The sequence below is a fragment of the Grammomys surdaster genome, unplaced genomic scaffold, assembly GCF_004785775.1.
Source record: "Grammomys surdaster isolate TR1022 unplaced genomic scaffold, NIH_TR_1.0 141, whole genome shotgun sequence".
NCBI lineage: Eukaryota > Metazoa > Chordata > Mammalia > Rodentia > Muridae > Grammomys > Grammomys surdaster.
In genome coordinates, this window is record NW_021604599.1 from 9,414,770 (window position 1) to 9,433,268 (window position 18,499).

The following is an 18,499-nucleotide window of genomic DNA, read 5'->3' on the forward strand; positions in this document are numbered from 1 at the left end:
AGAGAGAGAGAGAGAGAGAGAGAGAGAGAGAGAGAGAGAGAGAGAGAGATTGATTTAAATGAAAGGGTTTAAATGGAAGAAAAAAATACAGCCACCTCAAACAGCAAAACGATTCAAAAAAGCCAAAATAGGAAAATGAGATCTTCATGAATATTCAAAGGGCCACCACTCTTGAGGAGAGGCAGTTCCACCTGTGTCCCCAATCTGTCATCAGACTCAAAGAGATGTCTAGAGCCACCTGCCTGAGCCCTCAGTCTCTGGACCCCTGGTAGTGGTGAGAGGGCATTTGGTGTTCCTAAAATCTTTGGTGAGGGCTTTTGGAGGAACCACAGCCAAAGTCCTACTCTTGGCATGTTACTTTCAAAATGTGCTGTAGAGGCCTCCAGCCGACAGCTTGGAGCCAAGCATGGCAGGCTATTGATTGGAAATTAACACCAGGGCAACTGTTAATTGCTGTGAGAAACAATCCACAGCCTTGGCCAACGATTTGCTGTCTCAGTACAGAAGGAACAGTGCTGGGCAGCACCCTGAGAAGTACCCAGAGAGCTTGTCACTCAGTGTCCCTGATGGATGAGGAGGATAATGAGGAATGGAGTAACAGGGAAGGACCACAGAGCCCAAAGCTACTTGTCTATAAAAAACAAGCCAACCACATTTTCATTCCAAATATGTGCATTTCAGGAGCACGACGTAAAACCTAACTCCAGTGACTAAACGACAAAGGCAGGGGTGTTCAGGGAGATGTGGAGGTGGGAGTGAGAAGGAAGGTGCTGTGTGGGATTGGGTGAGCAGAAGTAATATGCTAATGACGCCAGCTTGGAGTTTCCAGGTAACGACAGGGGGTGGGAGGAGTCCTGGATAATGCTTTAAGAACCCTGCATAGTTACCGTTCTATTGCTATGAAGAGAAACAGTAATCAAGACAACATAAAAAAATATTTAATCAGGGGCTTGCTTACAGTTTCAGAGGGTTAGTTCATGACCATCTTGATAGGGAGCATAGCAATAGGCAGGCAGGCAGGCATGGTGCTGGAGCAGCAGCTGAGAGCTTATACCTGATTCACAGGCAGCAGGCAGGGAGAGGAGTGAGACTGGGCCTGGTGTACACTTTTGAAACCTCAAAGCCCCCCTCACCCCCCAGTGACACACTTCCCCCAGAAGGCCACAGTTCCTAATCCTTTCTAAACAGTTCCACCAACTGGGAGCCAAACCTTTTTTTGTTTTTTTTTTTTGTTTTTTTTTTTGTTTTTTTTTTTTTTTGAGACAGGGTTTCTCTGTGTAGCCCTGGCTGTTCTGGAACTCACTCTGTAGACCAGGCTAGCCTCGAACTCTCAAACTCAGAAATCTGTCTGCCTCTGCCTCACAAGTGCTAGGATTAAAGGCATGCGCCACCACTGCCCGTCGAGCCAAACCTTTAAATATGTGAAGATATGAGGACCAGTGTCATTCAAACCATTGCAGAGGTAGATGTTGCTTGCAGGTATGTACTAGGGGTAGGTGAGATAGCCCTTCCTTTCCAGCTGCTTTACATTGGCCTTTAAACAGGGTAACTTTATGTCTGTCTTTTAGCACTCTTAGTAAGAGTGCCTCAGGAGGACTCAGCATTTCCCATAGGGTACTGCTGAGGGTTTGCATGGGGGCCCTGGATCTCTAAGGTTTGAACAGGACAGCAAGGGTACTTGCTTTTCTCTAGAACTCCTTCTGTCTGGCACTGCAGAGGTTCTCAGCCCTGAAGCTTGAAATACTACTAATATCTAGTTCTCACCCAGACAATTGAACCAGAAGCCCCATGGCATGGTAGGTGTGGCATTTCGTCTTAACCTTCCTTGTCAGTTGCTCTAATAGTTGAGTAACTGAGCTTTAAATCAGGTTGCAAAAGCCACATGATTTGTTTTTAATGTAAAACACACCTTTGTAGCCAGCAAGGGTTTTATTAGCAGTGGGCCAGCAAGTGGGCCCTAATTTTATGGCCAGGATAAGCTGACCAAAGCACTCCCTTTGTCTCTATATGGCAGATCACTGGATGTGGGAACGGTTGTATCTTGCTCTTGATATAATTGGGTAGTACTGACCACCGAAGACAGCCTTGTAAGATGGTTGTGGAAGGAAATACATTGACAGGTGATGTCCAGACTCCACAGGTGGCTCTCCAGGGCTGCCTCTTCTTACTTCTCCCTATGGGCACAACCTGGACCAAGTTTCTTGTAGTTCTTAGAAGCCCAGTCTCCATTTTGCTTCTTGATTCTAAGCCACATTGTTTCTGTTGCTTCCATTAGACTTGTGGACAACTTAGACCCACTCTCAAGCCTGACCTAGGGTGTGTCTTCCATGCATGTCTAGCAACCTGCTTCTCCTTCCCCAACCCCCTAGCCAGGATCGGGCTGGTCATATCCTTAGGCTCCTGACACTCTTACTGTTTGTCTTGGGATTCTCACACTGCTGCCACTGTCCAGTTACTTGTCTGTACCATAACGAGATTCTCAATGGAGCATCATTCTTCAAGGTTACCCTCCTCTTAGCTCAGCACATACGCATAGCATGTTTGCATGCACTTGTAAACAGTCGGCATTTGTTGACCGAGTAAACAGAAGATGCTTTCTTGAGCATCTGTGCTATTGCTGTTAGCTTAGCCCAGTCAGGCGGTTATAGAGTCAGGCCAGTCTGAGGAACATCATCTAGATCAGTGGTTCTCAACCATCTCCATGCTGTGACCCTTTAATACAGTTCCTCATGCTGTGGTGACCACCAAACATAACATTATTTCATTGCTACTTCATAACTGTAATTTTGCTACTGTTATGAATTGTAATGTACATCTCTGATAGGCAGGCCCAAAGGGGTCTCGACCCATAGGTCGAGAATAGCTGATCTAGAGTCTACAGCAAGTGTGGCATAAATGAACTATATGTTCCTTGTGATAGTGATAATGATAATAAAAGTGAATCATTAAGAGGCAGCTTTTATTTGGCAATATCAGCGAAGAAGCTGTGAGCATTATGGGCAGCAGTTAGTACGAAGGATTGTGCCATGAGAGCTTCTAATGACACTCTTGTTCTGGGTATTTGTCAGCACTAGAAAGTGCGATAACTCAAACACACACAGATGTCTACCACTAATGGAGATGAACAGGGTGCCTTCCAGACCTGACAAGCAGCAGTTATTAGGAAGGAGGGTAGGTTATTGCAATGGTCCTATGATACCAGCAAGTTGATAGGGATATCCCCAGGGATGTACACCAAGACACCCCGCATGACATGGATGGAGGTTTAGGGATTTGGGGGCTGCGTCACTGCATCTCCTCATTTGCTCACTTTTCTTGATTTACATTTGGGTCCTTTTCTCTCCCAACACTTTTGCAAACATGAATTAATCACTGCCTGTGTTATATCAAGTAGCATGTTGTCATCTCTGTCTTTGTCAATGACAGTCAATAGAGTTCCTGTAGAAGATGTTTGCAGAGTCTAGCTCCTTTATATCCATTGTCCTTTCCTTGAATAAGAACATTCTGTTTACCCTTGTGAACTCACTCTGCTTCCCTTATCCCCTAGTTACAACAAAATGTAAGACTGTCAAGTAGAAAGGGATGAGAGGGACATCATGGAGAACCAAAATTTATGACTGAGATATGCAGGAAACCAGCCATCTCCAGTTACACAAACCGTACAAGCCTGTTTTTCCAAAGTCAGCTTTAATTGGGTCATTATCACTTGCAACGAAGACTCTTGATTGTAGGTAGGTATGGTGGTGAATATCTATAATCCTAATACCATGGAGGCTGAGCTGAAGGAGGCTTGTATGTTAAACCTTGCTAGGGGTAGAGGTAGAGGGGTTACCAGGTGATACAATTACCCTCAACACCCCCATCCACATCCACAGTCAGTAAAACAAGATGTTCATATTTAGAGCCTTGAAATACATAGGAAGTTTGAAGTAGTACCCAAGTACATAGCATCTGACCCCAAGCTCAGGCCAAGTCATTTTTTTTTTCAAGACAGGGGTTTCTTTATAAAACAAACCCTGGCTGTCCTGGACTCACTTTATAGACCAGGCTGCCCTTCAACTCACAGAAATCCACTTGCCTCTGCCTCTCTCCTCTGCTGGGATTAAAGGTGCCCACCACCAGCATGCTTGGCCCTCTGAGTTGGTGTCTTAAGTTTTAGGAGCCAAAGCAGAGATTCAGTTATTTTCCTTCTTCCCCAAAGTAGGGAACAACTTGAAAGGTCTACTCTGATAATGCTGAAATTTTGTCTAACTGTGCAATATGTACTATTTACAAAAATCAAGGGGGTAGAAACAAGTCTGAAGAACTGGTAAGATATGTGTACATAGCCAGCAACCCTTAAAGCAAAGAAAGTGAGTTCTAGAACTGGCAGCACTGGGCAGATGTGGGCACAGAAGGGAAATTTGGCTATAGCTGCTACATCTGCACAGTTACAGCCAAATTTGAAGGGATCCTTGTGCTCTGTGTATGTGGGTCACACTGACATATCACACAGAAGGGACTACAAATGCCAGTTCTGCTAATGATGCATTCATAGGTAGAAATGGACAATTGGGCTTTGGAACACACTGATGGACTAGTCACAATCTGGCCAGATTATGTGGGTGATGAAAAAAAGCTACAGCCATACATTGTGAAAGAGCGTTCCAGTGGTTGGAACTGTCCCTCCAACCTTTCCAGTACTTACTTAAAAGTACTTGCATAGCATGAATAGGATCTTGAGTTCAATTCCCAGAACTGAAATAGGAAAGACCTAATCTGAAATAAAGAGCCAGCAGCATCCTTCCTAGAATATAAGCTCTGAGAGCAGAATTTTTGGTCTTTCTTGTTCATCAAACTGAAGAACACAGTCTCCTAAGCACCATCTGGCACATGCAGGTGCTAAACAGAGAGATGGTGTTACTCTCTGCATGGTGATACAAGACACCAGGATGCAATGCCATGCATCTCTCTAAGTGCTACATTGATGCTTACTACCAGGTCACAGTTTAGGTGTTTTCCTATTTACTTCTAGTTCTCACCAAGTGCTACCATAACCCGCTAGTATAGAAAGCTGTCATGGTAGCAAAAAACCAACAGAGAAAACAGGATTTTCCTCCCGAAGTCTTTGTCTAGAACAACAGAAGATCTTACTCTGTATGCCGTTGTATAACCCTCCACAGGAAACCAGGCCCCCCACCCATCCAGTGCTCATATATATAATGCTAATTAATCTTTATATTCTTTCCCTTTCAGCTAAGATGTTACTTTGGAATCCTTCTTTAGATGAAACTCTTGACAATATGGCCAATGTACTGTAATTATTACAAGGCATGGAACCATCCTTAGCTCTTTTTTTAAATTGGATATTTTATTTATTTACATTTCAGATGTAGATTTCCCCATTTCCCCTCCCTAGAAACCCCCTATCTCATCCCCTCTCCTCCTTTTTGCTTTTATACCATTTTAATCACATGCAAGTATTAAGGTCAGTTCTAGGTTGAGGAACTAGCAATACAATAGATGCAAATAGTCAAGGAACAAGCAAGACAATAAACACAAATAGTCAAAGAACAAGCAAGGCAATAAACAAAGTTCCGTGAACACTCCCATGATCACTGTTTCTAAGGGCTTATCAGGATGACCAAAATATCTGAGCCTACTTCCCTGTCTTAGCCCAAAGTCATTTTCCTGTCTGAAGCCTACTTCCTTGTTCTAGCCTAAGATTTAGATTCCTGCCTGAAATTACTTCTTCGATCTAGCCTAATGTCAGAATCCTGGCAGAAGCCCACTTCCTTGTTCCTGGCCAATGCCATATTCCTACCAAACAGCCCATTTCCTTGTCTTTGGCCCATGCTGGAGTCTTGCCAAGCAGCCCCAAATGCTCTCTCCCTCTCCCCCTTTTTTATTTCATAAACAAGACTGAGTATGTCTTAGATTGTTCTGCCAAGAATGCCTTCCTTACCCATCATGGAATATGCATTATCAAAAGCAATGTACTTTTGTCTTAGGTTGGTAAGGCTCTGTGCAGAATCTTACCCATCCTTGGCTTGCCAGCCTGTTAATTAATAACTCTGTCTGGGATTTAAATCATGTTCTTTTTATTTTAATTTTTTTTTAAAATTTGGATGCCAAAGAACTTTCTGCTCAGTGTCTATGGGACTCTACAACCAGGCATACTTATGCATAGGTGAAAGGGAAGGATCCACTTACTGGCATATGGCATGATCCTGATTAGGTTTAGAATATGGGGAAGAGGACATGTTTGTGGTTTTTTTTTTTTCTTCAGGATGCTGAAGGAGCGTGGTGGTTGCCAGAGCAATGGGTGAGACATGCTGATGCTGAGACAAAGAATGATGTTGACCTGTGAGCTTGCTGAGGGCCCTGACAATGTTGACTGGGAAGCTGTATTGGACATATGTTCCTGACCCACCATTGCTTACCTATACCCCAGATTGGACAAGCTGCCTTGCTTCAAGTTTTTAGACCTCGTAGAACAGAGAATCAAAAAGAGAAGTTATAATGACACCTGTATTTTTCTTAAATGTGACCAGTTATTCGGACTCAATCATGGACTGGTCTAGAAATCAATCTAATATTGGAAATAACAATCTTCATTTGGAAGGCTGGTTCTGGACATTTTCAGAGACATATTTGGAAGCAAGCTACATTTATTTCTCTATGATGTTATGTTAGCAAGAGATAAAGTTGGGACAGGATCTGGGTTTCAAACAAGTGTTAATACATGTGTTAAGGTTCTTTTAATTGATAAAATTACTTTTGTTTCTTCTACAGGATTTAATGTAAGTTGCATTGATTGTCACTTTCTAATTGTGTTAGTGTGTTGAAATCCAGCATGTCAGTTATGGAAGTCTATCAACCAGCTGCTGTTTTATTGCCCTGAATATCATCCTTAGCTCTTTATCAAATGGGGATGCAAGGGCTGGGCTCTCTTAAGGGTCTCCCTCAAGTCCTCAAGGTTCAGCAGACACTTGACCTATATCCCAGCTGCAGGAACCCAATGTGCAGTATCAGATAACCTTCCTATTCTAGACATTTCTGAGTGTGACATAGACTTCTTCCCATACATCACAGGCCCTGAGGACTTGAACTTGCCCTGCCAATTCAAAAGGGCTTATTTAAAAGTAGATGATTCTTCAGAAAATATTAACCTCACTTCTTTCTCTATCTGAGACCCTCAGTAGTGCAGACAGCAGAGCTGAAATAAGCATCTATGGAAGGGATGCTCTGTGCCAGCCTCCTCTGGGCACTTTATGGGTTTTCCTAGCAGCTTTGTAAGAAACACAGTTGTCATGTCAGCATTCAGGTGGTGGAGCAGGAGGATTGGGAGTTCATGGCCAGACTTGGCTATGTAATGGGACCCTATCTCAAAATCTAGAAAGAAAAACAAACAAACATGCTTGCTTTATAGTTGATCGGTGGAATGCCTTTCTCAAGGTTGCACAGCGATCAAGAGGTAGAGCCCCTGTCATTCTCTTTGTTCAAAACATGCTGAATTCCTGCTGCATGCATGGTAATTGGTACCAGAGATGAAATTATGAATGTAGGAGAAATGAGTACCTTTGATCTCTGACCTATGTACTCTCCACTCTTTCTCATGTGGCCTTGCCAATGTGCTCATCCTAGTGACCAGTGGCTGCATGCTTAAATGCCAGATCTTGAGCTTGAGGTGTGATCTTGATAACATTTTTGACATGATAGAGCATCTGAAATCTTTAAGACCTTTGTCAGTGTTTCAGAAGAATTTGGAAAGATCAGTGAAGCCATCCATACAAGCCAGGTGGATCAGAGTTTCTTTGTTTAGTGCCCCCAAAGAGGGAACAACACAAAGATGAGAGGAACATCTCAATTAGAGACAAATGAGGGAACTTGATAGACACCTGAATTCTTTTCTTGTTTTTAATGATACAAGTAACTGGCCTGAACTGCTCAAAGTAACAGGTAAATGGGACTCTTTAAAGGTCAGAGCACAAAGAAAGCAAGTTCATATAATAGGGCAATAGGGCGACAGGGTGATAGGGCATAGGAACTGATATCCCCAAAGTTAAGACACTTGTCTTTCATTTTTGTCTCCTTCTATAACATGAAGGGAAAGGAAATGTTTATTTATTTAATATGCATACCACATTGTTCCTTCAAAACCAGAAACATTTACTATTAAAGACTGACTGATGTTGGAAATGATTGACATTATTCTTCAAAATGAGATAAAGAAGGTTATTTCTTGAGGCCCATTCTTTCCTCTCAATGTCTGAAAAACAAAACAAAACAAAGCAAAAAAGCCTACAAAATTTATCCCAAACTACAGGCAATGGGATAAAAGAGCTTAGTTTCATATTTAACTTTTAACTTTTAAAATTCTAATTCATGTTTTGAAGAAATAATTTTCAACTAAAAATCTGTCTTGAGGGCTAGCAATATAACTTAGTGGGTAAAGTAGCCTGTAGCCAAGCCTGATGATTTCAGTTCTATCTCTGGATTTGATATGGTGGAAGAAGGGAACTAACTTGGAAGTTGTCCTCTGACCTCCACACACTCATCATGGCACACACATGCTTCCTGCAATGAATAATAAAAAGTGTAATAAAATTTACTTTTAAAAATCCACTTTGAAAAGACAACAAGACAATGAGGATTACTCTATAGTTTGTCCCTAAGACTAAGAATACCACCTGGCACCCAGTATGAGGGATAACTTTCAGAGAAATGTCCTTCGTTCCTTCTCATAATGTGACAGCCTTCAGGTCAAAACAATTAGAGAGGGCCCTCTTTGTATGCCTAACTCTTTCTAGAATTTTCCTTATCTAAAGGTCTTCAACTGTGGTGTACCCAGATGGAAGCTGTCTCTGTGGAATGGTGTAGAATTTTCTATTGCTTGCTGGGGGTGACAGTGTCCCATGTAGTCAAGGACAGAAATTACAAAGGTAATTGTAAACCAGTCCATACTGGCTTCTGTACAAAGGCACCACCAACTAGTTCCTGCCTTATTCCTTCTTTTCCTAGTCCCTAACACAGCTGCTAGAGATGTATTGACATGACACATGATGATGAGAACATGACATGGCACAAAGGCAGCCATTAGAAATTGACAGGATGCCTCAAGTCCTGCATCTAAGAGTAAAGCGAGTTAGACTGTTGATTTTCCCTGGGTGGGTAGTGCCCCAGATGAGGGAGTCTGTGAAGATTTTAGGGCATGGGAACAGAGCATTGGATAGCATTGAGTCAGATAGTAAGACAAATTTTCAAGGCTTGTTCAGTTGTTCCTGATTTCAGCAGGAAGACACTGTCAGTTTATGGATAATGTTTGCATAACTCCTCCCTCACAAACCCCACTTTCCAGTAAAGTTGAGACAGGCTGAAGCACCTGCCAAGAATTTCATAACAGTGTGGTGTTTGCCTTTTGTTTCTTTTGTGATAGTCTTCTATTTACACCAAATTATAGTCATTTTCAACTTATGACCATGATGTATTTTTTTAATGTAAATTGAGTTTTAAAACTTGATTCAGTTGAAAGATTACAAGGAATAGAATAGAGGTTACAAAACAGAATATGGCTGATTAAATGTTGAGAAACACTAAATTAGATGATGTCCAAACCTCATCTGTTCCTATCATTGTACTGCTCCATGATTCCAAGAAAAGTCATGGGGTTCATAAGTCTGCCCCACCTTGGTACAAGTGACATAATCTTTAGCTCTTTAGGGCCATCTTGGTGTATAGTCACTGGCTATTAGCATAGCTTTAGTTTTGAGCTGATCAGAAATCTATTCTAATCTAATGATTTAAAAAGCAGGATGTTCCAAACCTAGGTATGTTATGTTGAGAGGTGTTCTGGGGGGAAGAGGGAAGAGAATTCAATCCTTTTTTAAAAAAAATTATTGATTGATTTAATATATATGAGTACACTACCACTCTGTGCAGACACACCAGAAGAGGGCATCAGATCCCATCACAGATGGTTGTGAGCCACCATATGGTTGCTGGGAATTGAACTCAGGCCCTCTGAACAGCAGCCAGTGCTCTTAACTGCTAAGCCATTTCTCCAGCCCCTGAAAATTCAATTCTTTTTTATATTTTAGTGCTATATTCTTGCTACTATACATATAAGTTGTCATTTATTTGCTGGTTTACATATAAATTGTCATTTATTTGTTGGTTTTGGAAAGAGCTTCAAAAATCCAACCTCAGTAGTTCATTGTTTTGTTGTAGGAATTCCCATCAGGACAGTTGCATCCTAGTCTCCTAGGGAAGACTGAGGATATATAGGAAGCTGCTGTTCTTACCTGTGAGTTAGGGCCGTGATATAGCAGGTGGATTGCCTCAACATCCCTAATTTCCCCCTTTCCCTGTATCCAAGCTCCTTTGCTGATGGCTGTGGAATTCTCATTGCATGGATAGAATCTATTTCTTGGTCTTTGATTCCGAATTTGGCCACGTTGGTTAATTTGATGAATGGGATGTTTGTCAATGCAACCCACATTAGAACTTTGAGAAAGCCCTTGTATGTCTGTTTCCACTCTTCTACCTCAACTATCACCATGACAGACATGCTTATCACACATGCACATGGAGCCTCTGCTCCTATACGCTTCTGTTGTCTGAGCTGAAGCTCTTAGTTATCTTCAGCTGATAGTTGATTGTAAAGTGGCCAAGGCAAGAAAAGTCATTTCTTCAGTGTACAGGTTTGTGAACACTCATTAAGTGCTGTGGGTTAAAGGATGATGGTTTGCCTTCTGGCATAATTGAGTCTACAGACACTTTTCCCTATTCATTATGGGAAGAGGTAGCCCTTTAAGAAGACAAAGTCCTTTCTCCACTTTTTTTCTACTCTGATGAAAAGAAAATGAATTCTCTCTTCTTTTTCCCCTAGCCCCAGAACATCCCCACAGTATACCAACAACATACCTAGGTTTGGGAAGCCCGTCATTACATTAGAACAGTGAATCAATTTCCAAATAGCTCAAAGCTAAAACTCTGTGAACAGCAAGCGACTATAAACCAGGAAGGCCCTAAAGAGTTAAAGACTGTGTCACTGGTATCCAGGTGGGGCAGGCTTAAGAAACTTCCACCTCTAATTCAGGTCACAACTGATTGGAACAGCCTATCGCTGCCCAGTGACCAGGAGCTAATCAGACTTGTCCTTCAGAAGCTAATCTTCAGTGCAGGGATTTTTAGCTAGACAATGGCAGATACTTAATTGAAAAGACAGGTAGAACCAGGCCATATTGGTCCCATAAGAGTGAAGCAAGATATCTGAAAGGAGGAGAGGAGGAGGGAAGGGAGCTAGGGAGGATGAGGCATATGACATGGACAGAGGCTAGAGAGTAGAGAGAAAAAGCAGACAGCAGAAGCCAAGTGCTCTGGCGCTGACTCTCCCAAACCACTTCCTATTTCATTATCAACCCACGCCACGCTGCATTCCTATCCACAAATGCCTCTGTGGTGGCCACTATTGGGCTCATCGTCAATCTTTCTTTAATTTAGTTTGAGTGGTTTTGTTTTCTTGGAACCAATGTTTTTCTTTGCGTCATTAGTGTCTCAGAGAGAAACAGCCTCTGACTAGTAGTTCGTCAGAGGAAGCTGAAAGATGTAAATATTGCTTAACTTACAGTTCTGTTCTCTCTCTCTCTCTCTCTCTCTCTCTCACACACACACACACACACACAACACACACACACACACACACACACACACCTCCCTTTTGATATGTGTCTAAACAAAATAGGATCAAATGAGCATTTTCTTCTTCAAACCAAAACAACAACAAAAATACAGAGACCAAGTGTAACAGTTTTCCTTTTTTTTTTGATATTTTATTTAGTAACATTTATTCTTAATTGTAAACTTGATTGGATTGAGAAATGCCTATAAAATTAGTAAAGCCCACATCTGGGGCCATCTCTTGAGAATGCACTTAGACCATGAAAGTTCTGACTTACTGAATTTATGAATCCCTAATGGTTCTTGATATGATGACATTAGTGGTGTGTGTGAAAGGTAGGAAGTAGGGACTTGATACTGGAGTGGGTCACTGGGGATGCATCCTTTGGGGCTGGATATGTCCTGTTCTGACCCCTTGTGGTGGCCCTCCTGTGGTTTCCAGCCTTCATGAGGTGAAGCAGCATCTTTACCACATGTTTCTGCAGCTATGATGGTCTTCTCAAAAGAGTGGGGTCAATGACCATGGGGTGACCCCTTTGAATCTGCATGCCAAAATAACCCCATCTTTCATTATGGTGTTTCTGTCAAGCACTTTGGTCACAGTCACACGAGAGTTACAAGGAGAATTAAATACCCATGACTTGCTCCTCTGGATTTGTGTGTTGCTGGATTTGTGTGTAACCTTTTGAATTTCTGACCATCCTACCTTCATTTCTCAAATACCAGGGTTACAAGTATGTGCTGCGATAAACATTTATATTGCACAGTAATTTTTTTAAATTTGAGACAAGGACTTCCTATTGTAGCCCAGGCTGGTCTTGAACTTCTCAAGTTATCACTTGACTCCAGAACTCTACATGCAGGAGATGGTAGTTCTCCTATTATAGGTGCAAGAGTGCAGATTCCATTCTTTTTGCCTTGGCCATAGAGAGCTTCCCCTGAAAGTTCACAAGAGCTTAGCTTGCTTGCCACACATAGGGGAACCTGCATGTTGCTTTCTTTAAATTGGGATTGTATGCTCTTTCAGAAAACCATACATCTCCAGGGAGTCTGTGCTCATCAAGATATCTGAAAGGGGATGAGCCAGAACCCTCTTTAAGAGTGGCTGTCCTATAATAAAGAAACTAGTAATAGAACATCAGGGCTGCGTGTGCCTGGAGGGTTCTGTGCAGTGAGCCAGATGGCACATCTTTGCCTGGATGCACCTTAGGGGACAGAAGGCTGTAACAGCACCACAGAAATGATCCATGGCTCCCATTGACTCTCATCAGACTGTGCTTGAGGGCCATCACACTCATAGAAGCAAGCAATATGGTCCCTAACATTCAGTTCATGTACATAGGCAAATGAGAGTTCCTGCTGACATTAGTTACACATTTCCTGGCAAGTGAGAATGCACGATAGCCCTCCATCCTCATGGCTCCTACTCCTTGTCCCCACCCCTTGGCATGCCCCCCTCTCTATGTCTCTCGCTCCTTTTCTGTACTCCTGATGCCAGGCTCAACCACCTTGTCTCCTCAACTGTTTCTTCTTACGACCAGAGCTGCTCACTCTCCAGCTGATGATACTTGAGAGAATGCAGTACAGAATGCAGATCGTATGCAATCCACATTCCACTTTGAACCTAAACAGCTGTCGGCAGGCTCATATGCCAGTGCTCAGAGTTTGCTGGGCTGTTGGTAGTAGACATCCAAATGTAGCCTGCATATCAATGTCACTACTGTTATAATAGAGCAGGTGACAGGGAAACTTTATACACGGGACTAACATTGATGCATGTCATTAAAATAAGCATTTTAATCTTCATAGGTTTATCTGTTAAAATAATATGCCCCAAAATGTCCATTAAGTATAGTTGTGAGAGAAAGCGGAATGGAGGAAGGACCCTCTGCTGTTCATCTCAGCTTATCTGTTGTCAACAATCACCGAATCCTAATTCTCTGTCTTGTTAGCGGTCTGCCACTGGTCTATCTCATGAAATCATTTCTTGAAGTTACTACATATAAGGTGCTATTTTGGGCAGGTTCAGGAGGAGACCTCAATCTGCCACTGTCAGCTGTGTATCTTCGGGTTTACTCATAGATCAGAGCTGCAGTATTTCCATCTTTAAGCCCGAGGTAACGAAACTAGCAATGACATTATTGATAATGATGTTGATACGTGACTAGCTTCCTTGGCCATCCATCTAACCAGTATTTACAGACGTCCTATATGAGGCAGGCTGGGCATGTAACCAGTGAATAAAACACCAAGGGCCTCTGTTGTTCTAGCATCTGCACTGGGGAGGCAGTGGTGGTGCTGCCGAGGGGCAGAGATCACGGGGAGTGCATGAAAGAGAAGCAAGAGCATGATGAATGAGCAAACTGAGTCCTGTGGAGGGAGGCAACTGGTACCGGAGCAGGAAGACTCCAGAATGGGTACAGGTGGCCAAGAGACCACACTGGGAGAGCATGAGGGGAACAGACTGGTCTTGGACGGGATTGTTGGCTGAGAAGTGTGGAGGAAAGGCTGCTCCACGCAGCAGGCGCTGCTTAGCAAAGGCTCTGAGGTGGAAGCCTGCCTGCTGTGTGCTATGAGCTCAGGAAGGTCCCCGTGCCCAAAACCATGCTGGGAGAGCAGCTGGAGAAAAGGGAAGGGTGAGGGCAGAGAACATCACGTGGGGCCTCTGGGGAGACCTCAGAGAAACAGGTTCTGAGGTGATAGGCGTGGTGACAAAACATTCGGTATTGTAATCCTGGGTTTAATTCAAGTAACTACGTTTCCTTATCCACTCACGCTGCTGCCTGATGGTTTTGCAGCCCTACGTAAGTCATCTGTCTTTTCAGGATTTTTATTTTTCTGGTAGTTTACTCTGCCTTTAGTGAAATAGGGAGCACCTCTGCACTCAGTGGGGAGCACAACCGGCATTCATGTTTTGGTAATCTATAGTCTGCAAGTATAGCTCCTATAGAATGGAGCTAATGACAGGTGGCAGCTGGGCACGGTGACAAACGCCAGCAACTCTAGAGCTTTGTAGAAGGGTTTCAAGTTCAAGGGCAGTCTTGGCCTGACACTGTGTTTGAAGGCAACCTGGGTCACATACCCAGACACTGTCTCAAAACAAAACCTAAATATCAAACAGAAGACATCAGCAGGGCACGCAGCTGTCTCTCAGCCCCACCCACACAGCTCTTCCCACCTTTAGGCCAAGCAGCAGTCCACTGAAGGAATCTTGATCTCTAATCTGATTTGAGCAGAAGTAACTTCTATAGAGAGATGAAAACCTCACAGCACGAGAGAGGGTAAGGTGCTTGTTGATGGCGTCAGGGTCTGAGCCTAGCTTTTCTCTCTGTAGTTATAATCCACCGTGGTTCTGCTCAGCACACACTGTTCTGTTCACCTGCTGTGCCTAAGAACAATAAACCTAGGTATAGGCAAACCCTTTCCCTTCTTAAGTTCCTTAACCTTTGCAGGAGCAGGGAGACCAACAGGAAGCTGGAGCCAGCAGGAGGCCTGAAAACTCTCTAGGTGGCTTGACTCATCGGATGAGAGACTTAAAATTCCTATTTGGCTTGCTCATGAAGATAGGAGTCCTTTGATTTAAAATATAAAAAGTGAAAGAGATGGTATGCAGAAGTTACATATTAATATATTCAGCTCGGTGGATTACAGTCAGTGAGAACACTGGAAACCGAGGTGGCTTCACTTTGCCATTATAAAGTGGTGGCGTGGGAGAGCCCATCTGCACCTGTTCTTTAAAACCTTGGCCCACACAGTCTTCACAAGCTAACACTGCTGCAGCTCTCCTCTGAGCCACAGGGGGATGAACTGTGTTTCCTTTGGCCAAGTAGGTCTGAAAAGATCTGTGGGAAAGATCCCCAAACTGAACCACACGCAGTATAAAAACTGGCTGGTTTTTTAAGGTTTGGCATAGAAAGGAAACAAGTTGGCCTTTTTTTTTTTTTTTTTTTTTTTTTTTTTTTTTTTTTTTTTTTTTTTTGGTGCTGCTGTCCCTTGCCTCTAACCAAGACAAAGGCTGTTTGCTGCATTCTCAAAGAACCGGACTTGGGGGGATGCAAACTTGTTCAACCATTTAGTAAAAGGAGGGTAGCAAGTGCTCAGGTTCTGTGCTATATTCCCACTGATCATATAAACACATGAAATGCAAGCACAGGCCGCAGAGACTAGAGAGACATGCACAAAGAAAGAAGAGCTAAAATAAGTCAAGTTCACCTACAGGATGTTGAGGAACCTTGTGCATGCATGACTGTAGTTAGAACTCCATGTAAGATGGCTCCTACCCCCTTCTCCACCTCTGGCAGTCCCACGGGGTCTTGAGCTCCAGAGAGCTAGCCCTGCTCCTCACCAGCGGCAGCACTTGGGAGAATGGATCCTGTACCTCACTTGGACAGCACAGCAGAGCTGATCCTGACGGTGGGGGCTAAGGCCAGCCAGCCCCGAGGGCGAGAGCATGGGAGAGCTGGCGCCAACACTCATCTGCCATGAGGTGGCATGGCTTCAGGCATTACGCTGAACTGGCTCTGGGGTCATGACAGCAGGTAAGTCAGCCCTACACCCTCACTGTCTGCAGCACTTGGGAGAGTGGGCCCTGCATCTCACCTGGACAACATAGTGGAGCTGACCCTGATGGCAAAGGCACCAGTGAGCCAGTCCCAAGGGTATAAGAGCAGGAGAGCTGACCCAGTCCCTTGAAGGCTGCAGCACTTGGGGGAGTAGGCCCCTTGGCTTGACTGGGCAGCACAGTGGAGCTGGTTCTGGAAGTGTGGGTATGGGCGAGCCGTCCCCAAGGGCATAGGAACAGGAAAGCTAACACTGCCTCTAGCCTATGGAGGCACTGGATGGCATAGCTGCAACAGTGCTGGAGGGCTCACAATGGTGGCATAGACAAGTGAGAGCCAGCAGACTGACCAACTCAGCTACCACTCAGGCTCAGACTCAGGGCTCTGAGTCGGCCCACCCCAAAATCTGTATCATCTGCGAACTGTTGGGATGTGTAAAAGGGCCAGTCCCACAAATCCAAGGTGCAGGATCTCCATGACACAGGGCAACAACAGGATATCCTGGAGTCTCAGTGAGGATCCAATATTGATGGTGTCACAGAAGCCAGAGACCTCGAACCAGTCGTAACCACTACGCCAGGTTCTATTATTTTAACATTTTGGCCATCACACCACACTACCTCTAAGAGTGAGGATTTTTGTTTTTTGGTAGGAGTTTGGCTATGTAGCCATGGCTAACCTGAAATTCACTATGTAGACCAGGCTGGCCTTGAATTCACAAAGACCTACCTGTCTCTGTCTCCCAAGTGTTGGGATTAAAGGTATGTGCTACAGTGCCTGGCCATAGGAAGACCTTGAGGGTCATTTTAAGGGAGGGTGGAGTGATGTTCGGTCTGCATCCTGACTTTTCTAGTGTTCTGTCCTTATGTCACATCAGCCAGATGTTCAACAAGTGTAGACTTTGAAATGCTTACTGTGTTAGATGAGGCTGTGTAGTATACAGACTTGATGGCTTTAAGTAGGACCTCTTTAGGTGTTTATCCCAGGATCTATCTCTGATCCAAGGGAACATTGAGCTCTTTATTTCACTGGGTGCTGCAGACGGGTGCGAGTGTAGGCGTTTTGCCCAGGCATAGCTGTTTGCAGACACCGTCACTGACAGCCTCACTCAGCAGGATGGGCTTGCAGTAGGGACTCAGTTAAGATGAGGGTAGGGGCCAGCTACAATAAGGCTTATGTAAGCAGCGAACAAAGCACACATCTTGTTTTGCTGTCTGTCATGAAGAATAGTCTATTATTTCATGTTAGTAGGTGATTGAAGGGACTGGCTGCATCCATGGTTGTCATGGATATGTGCTGCTCCAACTGCTTCAGATTATAATAGAACCAGCGATGCAGCATGTAGGAATGTCAAACAGTGAAGTCTATGTTTCAGCATCTGAGAAAGCAAGATGCTCACAGTCATGTCGATGGCTTCAGAATCCAGGAGATGGATCCACTGTAGAGAATGCCCCTATTGATGGCAGGTATGTAAGGGCAAATGCACAGAGCAGTGTCCATAAGATCTTGGTTGCTGTCTTCTTTCATTTAATTAATTTATATATGTATAGGCCACATATAAAATTATACACACATACACAACCTTATTTAGGTCTGTCTCCTGCCTCCATAAACTGACTCAGAATACTGACCTATGGGCAAGGGACATGGAAATTAATCTGTTCTATTTTGAGATTTAAAGAGACACACTGTGGAATCTTTCTGTTCTTATGTGCATTTGGTGGTTTGAACTACTTTTGGCTTAAATTTGGAGCTACTTTGGATTCTAGGACTCTGTATTTGTATAGAACTACAGTCTGCAGCAAGGCTAATTTCAGATGTCGTGTGCATGTCAAAATAATGGAGTCATACTTAAAAAATTCTATAATCCAGACTTCTGGCTCACTTAGATTTACCTGATGGAATTAGTAAATTAGTTTTAGGTCACATTATTAGAGGATATTCTAAAATGTACATTCTCTGCAGAGCAACCTTCAGCTACTTATTCCTTTTGTGGAGAGTATCTTGGTATAAATCAAGTCAATTGGATATCGGGACATTATGACATGACACCTACAGAAAACAGAGCCAACCACATAATATCCACTGGCTGACTAGAAAGCCATTCAAGAATAAGGGAAAGACGAAAAATTTCAAACATAATACTCACTTCCAAGTATCTCCATATTAGGAGCACGGACATAGCTTTTTTAGTCTGTCACTCAACTGTTCACAGTCCCTTTGTATCCCGTTTTCTTCCATCTTCCTCATGCTTTTCCTTACTCCCTTTTGCTTACATT

General features: G+C 43.4%; 1 protein-coding gene across 21 annotated transcripts in view; it reads right to left on the reverse strand.

The window, feature by feature from the left end:
- The window catches only part of Trpm3 (transient receptor potential cation channel subfamily M member 3), an 818,801-nt gene that overhangs the window by 12,075 nt on the left and 788,227 nt on the right, over window positions 1-18,499 (reverse strand). The window lies entirely within an intron of this gene.